Genomic DNA, 7,046 nt, shown 5'->3' with positions numbered 1-7,046 from the left:
TCCTCTGCACATAACATGTCTCTATTTTCCCCCTGTGGTTGTTTTTCATATTTTTTCTTTATCACTGACTTTAGGCTTTTTGATTATGATGTGCCTTAGTTTTCTTCATGTTTTTTGTGCTTGGGGTTCATGGAGGTTCTTGGATTTTTTGTCCCTATGAGTTTGTTTGGGCAGATGTGGGGATGAGGGAGGGCCTTGCATCTAAAAGAAGGTGCTGGGGCTTTTGGCGGTGAAACTTAGTCTGTGCTGTCAGTTCAAGATCCATGGGGGCAGCATGAACTTGATCTTGGAGTTGTGGAACTGCTTGACCACTGACTGGCCATGATCTTTTCCATGTTTGTGATCTGGATTGGATGGGCCTGGGTGCTGTACTGGGCCCCCATGTCATGATAGCCCTGGGTGACAGTGCCCACAGTGGTCAGGTCCCTGTATACCAAGTACATATGGATGCCACTGTAGGAGTTGTAGCACAGTTAGCTGCCAAAGTTCTTTACCTGCAGCGGAGATTTCTTAAATACCTGCCCAGAGTAGACCATTTTTTCTGAAAACTTCTTCAGCTGAGACAGAAAGTACCAGAAGCAGGACTTGGCAATGACATGATTAGGTATAAAGATTGGCATGTGGTAAAGTGGAGTGAGTAGCATTTGGGAGTGAGTAGGAAGTACTCCATCATCTTATATTCTTGCAGTATGCCTGAGCCTTCATGGTGCTCTCTCTCTGCTTGCTGCCACCCACAAAACCAGCTTATGGTTTTCAACAAACTTGGACAGTTTTCAGCCATTATTTCTTCAAATATATATTGCCCTCCCATTCTTTCAGAATACATTATATTTGGCCATATGAGTTTGCCCCATGGTTCACTGATGCTTTGTTAATTCTTTTTTCCTGTCTTTATTTCTATCTGTGTTTCATTTTGGATAGCTCCTATTTCTGTCTTGTAGTTTACTAATCTTTTTTTCTGCTTTGTCTAGTCTCCTGTTAATTCCATACAGTATATTTTTCACCTCACACATTGTAGTTTTCATCTTTAGATGTTCATTTGTGTCTTTTTATTTATTATTTATTTATTTTTAGAAAAGATTTATTATTTTAGAGATAGAGAAAGAGTATGCATGTGGGGGGAGGGGCAGAGGGAGAGGGAGAGAGAGGATCTCAAGCAGACTCCGCACTGAGTGCCGAGCCTGATGTGGGGCTCAGTCTCAGGATGCTGAGATCATGCCCTGAGCTGAAATCAAGAGCCAGCTGAGCCAACCCAGGTGCCCCCAATTGTGTCTTTTAAAAATATCTTCCATGTCTCCATTTAGCATGTTTAATCTTTATCATTTTCCCTTTATGATTCTGTCAGTTTTTTTATGTTTTGAAGGCATATTATGTTAGGAGCATACAATTAATTAGCACAATTAATATAATGTGTGTGTGTGCATGTGTGCATACATGCACTGTGTGTGTGTATATGTATATGAAGTTACATACATATATAAAATATATATAAATATTTTTCTGTATCTAAATATTTCATGTAAATACTTATATTTAATATATATTTATATTCCTGTATATAAACATATACATATTCTTTTCATATATATAAAATATATAAATCCTATATTTTTATACATAAATCTGATGATTTTTCCATTTAAGTCTTTTTGCTTTATTTTCTACTTTGATGCTAAAGTTAATAAAAATCACTAAAATTACTACACCACCAGTTCTCTTCTAGTTAGTACATGCGTAACAAATCTGTTCCTACATTTTTATTTTCAGTCTTTCAAGGCTCTTATTTTTTAATGTGTATTTCTTGTAAGTACCTTAGAACTGAATTTTATTTTGTTTCTTGCCTTCTCTGAATTAGAAATTTTAATCTATTTACAGAGTTTCCTCCTAATCATCACAAGAAATCAAGGAGTTATATAATAGCTAACATGGGAGGAAGCACAGATGTTTAAGAACACTCTTACAAAGGTCTTTGTCATGGGCCCCAATTTTGATGGTTTTTCTGACTTCCTTTCTCAAGTAGAGGCTGGAATTCCAGCAGCTTCTATGAAATCATCTTTCTTCCTGCATTTGGGCTGAAGATGCTGATAGAGAAAAATGAGCTTACTTTCCTAAAGTGGAAGATTATACTCAAGGTACTCTTCTGGTCTCTTGTCTCACAGAGGAACTGGCTTCTTAAAGCATTTATGCATGGTATTATTTTGTATTCTGCTTGAAAGTTAATTTTAAATAATGTCAATCTTTAAAAAAAAACCCACTTCTTAGTGTTTAGATTTTCTAATTGTCTCCATATTATTTAGTTTATGAAGTTGCTTCTTTTCAGATGGTCATGAGTTTACTTGATCAGTGTTAGGGTGATTTTTTTTTTTTTTTATTCTAATGGACCATACACTGTTCAGGGTCATTTATGATGAATACAAGGTAACATGCCTATTACATAAAAATAAAATAATTGTTTTTGTAAAATTAATTGGAAGATGTGGCATAATTAGACAGTGGGCATTTGTATTCTCCTATTATCGCTTTAGAGCTGCAAAAAAATGGAAGTAATTTATTTCATCTTGGTAATGCTCCTTCTTTCTGGTCCAACAATTTATCAGAAATGTTAATCCAGGAAGCAGTAAGTGGGGGTGGGGGGAGAAGAGGAGAGAGGGGATTTAAAATTAGCCTGGAAATATTGCACAACTCATTAAAAATGTAATCATGCGTAAAATGAGATCAATGAAAATTTATCTAAAAGTGCAAGGAAAAGGCATTTTCTAATATGATACTGGATTTAATAGACTGGATTTTAATTTAGTCAGTTTGCTACAAAAAAATCCCTCCAGGCTAAATAAAACAGTTTTCCCTCCCAGTTATTGTACAGACAGCTAATTTTCAGACCCCTTCCTTCTGATATTCAATCTTATCTCTTGCTGGATATGGGTTTCAGTATATTGCAGAATTTGTTTTCTTTACATTTTCCATTACTGCTTTCATTTGCATGATAAATGATTAGAAGTAGAAACAGGGAAAAAAACCCATGCAGAACATTTCTTTATTAATTTTGTTTAAATTAGAGTATCGTTCTTACTCACCCTTCCACTGCCCTATTTAACAACCAGTGTATCTGAGAGTTATTATAATATTTTCTTGTACAGTTAGAGAAATGGGGTACATACTTTTTACTTTATTATGTAACATTTTCCTTTGTTCTTATGTTTGTAGTTTACATTTTGGTTCCTATCTTGCACTGTTAATGATAATGATGAATTTTGTCTTAAAAGAAACCCTTGTATTTAAGGTGAGCCTGGGATTCAGACTTTAAAATATGTTGACATTGATGAACTTAAGGGTTTGAAGATTTATTCTGCAGATGATATCCTCATGATTCTTAATAAATAGAGTTTGTAAAATTGGACTTTATTTAAGGCTTCTGCCCCTTCCATCTTAGCTGTTTTTCTAGCCTGGTAATTTAGAAATCTGATATGATATCACTAACTAAACACATCAGTGAAAATCATCTAATGCCTTACTTTCCCCCAGATTCTGTATGGTTAAAAAACAACAACTATATTTATCAATAAAAATTTGCCTAGACAAAACTTGCCTGAACAAAAATTACGTAAGCTAAATAAATGGTGCCTGCAAAATTTGTCGATGAGAAGAATCTTATGTGATCATTTTAGGATAATTTACATAGATAACCTTTCTTTCTCTACTATACAAATTTTTATATAAATACTCTCTTGTTGTAAAAAAAAAGTAAACAGTTAATTGAGTGTTCCGTTGATCATTCCTCTTATCTACCCCTCTCCCTAATAGTAACACACTGGCCAGCAGCTATATTTCCTGACATTTTTCTCTGTAAAATAGGTATGTATCTGTAGAAATATATTAGTTTTAATTTTTGTGAGATTATTCTAACATAAAAGGTACATTACCATTATAATTTTTGTCTGCATATAAAAAATTTTACTTAATATTGCATCTTGAAAAATTTTCTGTTTCTGTACTTACAACTCTATTTATTCTGTTGAACTGTTGCATAATATTCCATACCATGGAGCTGGAAAGATCTGGAAAGAACTAAGTGTCCCTCAGTAGGGGAATGTTAACTATGACAAACTATGGTGCAATAAAAACCTTTGTGCATATCTCTGTGCACAGTGGAAGTGTTTCTTTGGGGAAGATAACAAGAAATAGAGCAAGGCTGATGAGTGCATTTCAGTTTTTCTGAATACTGTCTTACTTGAATCCTACAGGTTTTATAGTGGTCTTGTCATTCATTTTTTAAAAAGATTTTATTTATTTATTTATTTATTTATTTGAGAGATAGAGTGAGAGAGAGAGCGAGAGGGCATAAACAAGGGGAGCTGCAGAGGGAGGGGGAGAAGCAGGCCCCATGCTGAGCAGGGAGCCCAACGCAGAGCTCAATCCCAGGACCCTGGGATCATGATCTGAGCCGAAGGCAGACGCTTAACCAGCTGAGCCACCCAGGTGCCGCTCGTCATTCATTTTTAAATAGTTTATAGGTTCTATCTTGATTTTTCTCTTAAACAAGGGGATTTTACAGTTTCTAAGTCCATAGATATTTTTTTTGGCTCTTGTTTGGATGATGAATCTAATTTTATTTCATTAGATCCAATCCATGTGATTTCTGCTTTACAGGAGTTGATGAGATTTTTTTTTCTTCATTACCTAACGTGATCAATTTTCTTTTGTGAGTGTCCCTGACTTTTTGAGAAGAATGTTCTTTAATGTATTCAATGTTCTATTTTATATCTATTAGATCAAACTTGTTAGATTATTCAAATATTCTGTATTCTTAATTTTTGTTTATCTATTTTTTCTGCTGGTTCTGGATAGCTGTGTTGTTAGACATAACCAAAAGTTCATATGTTCTATTTTCTTGGCAAATACCTCTTTTTGTTTTTTTTTTTTTTAGTGCATTTGGCTAAAATTCTTTTTTTTGGTCTGATACTAAGAATTACTTAGTATGTCTTTTCTTATACTCTTATCTTTACTATTTCTGTGTTGTCTTTTTTTTTTTTTTTTGAGAATGTCTTTTCATAAGGAAATTATTTCTTTTTTTTATTAACATATAATGTATTATTTGTTTCAGGGATACAGGTCTGTGATTCATCAGTCTTACACAATTCACAGCGCTCAGCATAGTACATACCCTCCCCAATGTCCATCACCCAGCCCCCCATCCCTCCCCCCCTCCACTCCAGCAACCCTCAGTTTGTTTCCTGAGATTAAGAGTCTCTTATGGTTTGTCTCCCTCTCTGGTTTCCTCTTGTTTCATTTTTCCCTCCCCTCCCCTATGATCCTCTGCCTTGTTTCTCAAATTCCACGTATCATATGATACTTGTCTTTCTCTGATTGACTTATTTCACTTAGCATAATACCCTCTAGTTCCATCCATGTCGTTGCAAATGGCAAGGTTTTGTTTTTTTGATGGCTGCATAATATTGCATTATATATATATATCACATCTTCTTTATCCATTCATCTGTTGATGGACATCTAGGCTCTTAACATAGTTTGGCTATTGTGGACATTGCTGCTATAAACATTGGGGTGCACGTGCCCCTTCGGATCACTACATTTGTATCTTTGGGGTAAATACCCAGTAGTGCAATTGCTGGGTCATAGGGTAGCTCTATTTTCAAATTTTTGAAGAACCTCCATACTGTTTTCCAGAGTAATTGCACCAGCTTGTGTTCCCACCAAAAGTGTGGGAGGATTCCCCTTTCTCCGCATCCTCGCCACCATCTGTCGTTTCCTGACTTGTTAATTTTAGCCATTTCTGACTGGTGTGAGGTGGTATCTCATTGAGGTGTTGATTTGTATTTCTGTGATGCTGAGTGATGTTGAGCACTTTTTCATGTGTCTGTTGGCCATTTGGATGTCTTTTTTGCAGAAATGTCTGTTCATGTCTTCTGCCCATTTCTTGATTGGATTATTTGTTCTTTGGGTGTTGAGTTTGGTAAGTTCTTTATAGATTTTGGTTACTAGCCCTTTATCTGATATGTCATTTGCAAATATCTTCTCCCATTCTGTCAGTTGTCTTTTGGTTTTGTTGACTGTTTCCTTTGCTGTGCAAAAGCTTTTTATCTTGAGGAAGTCCCAATAGTTCATTTTTGCCCTTGCTTCCCTTGCCTTTGGCGATGTGTCTAGGAGGAAATTGCTGCGGCTGAGGTCGAAGAGGTTGCTGCCTGTGTTCTCCTCAAGGATTTTGATGGATTCCTGTCTCACATTGAGGTCTTTCATCCATTTTGAGTCTATTTTTGTGTGTGATGTGAGGCAATGGTCCAGTTTCATTCTTCTGCATGTGGCTGTCCAATTTTCCCAACACCATTTGTTGAAGAGACGGTCTTTTTTTCCATTGGATATTCTTTCCTGCTTTGTTGAAGATTAGTTGACCATAGAGTTGAGGGTCCATTTCTGGGCTCTCCGTTCTGTTCCATTGATCTATGTGCCTGTTTTTGTGCCAGTACCATACTTTCTTGATGATGACAGCTTTGTAATAGAGCTTGAAGTCTGGAATTGTGATGCCACCAGCTTTGCTTTTCTTTTTCAACATTCCTCATTCGGGGTCTTTTCTGGTTCCATACAAATTTAGGATTATTTGTTCCATTTCTTTGAAAAAAGTTGATCGTATTTTGATAGGGATTGTATTAAATGTATAGATTGCTCTAGGTAGCATAGACATTTTCACAATATTTGTTCTTCCAGTCCATGAGCATGGAACGTTTTTCCATTTCTTTGTGTCTTCCTCAATTTCTTTCATGAGTATTCTGTAGTTTTCTGAGTACAGATCCTTTGCCTCTTTGGTTAGATTTGTTCCTACGTATTTTATGGTTTTGGGTGCAATTGTAAATGGGATCGACTCCTTAATTTCTCTTTCTATTGTCTCATTGTTGGTGTATAGGAATGCAACCGATTTCTGTGCATTGAGTTTATATCCTGCCACTTTACTGAATTCTTGTATGAGTTCTAGAAGTTTTGAGTTGGAGTCTTTTGGGTTTTCCACATAAAGTATCATATCATCTGCAAAGAGC

At 35.7% G+C, this 7,046-nt stretch overlaps 1 pseudogene; it reads right to left on the bottom strand.

Annotated features, from left to right (window-relative positions):
* Nucleotides 1-201: 201 nt before the first annotated feature.
* Nucleotides 202-781, bottom strand: LOC118521948 (large ribosomal subunit protein eL20 pseudogene; annotated as a pseudogene).
* Between the last annotated feature and the right edge of the window lie 6,265 nt (nucleotides 782-7,046).

Source organism: Halichoerus grypus, chromosome 15 (genome assembly GCF_964656455.1).
Source record: "Halichoerus grypus chromosome 15, mHalGry1.hap1.1, whole genome shotgun sequence".
Classification (NCBI taxonomy): Eukaryota; Metazoa; Chordata; class Mammalia; order Carnivora; family Phocidae; genus Halichoerus; species Halichoerus grypus.
Note: the sequence above shows the minus strand (reverse complement) of the source record. Positions and strands in the feature narration are given on the sequence as shown.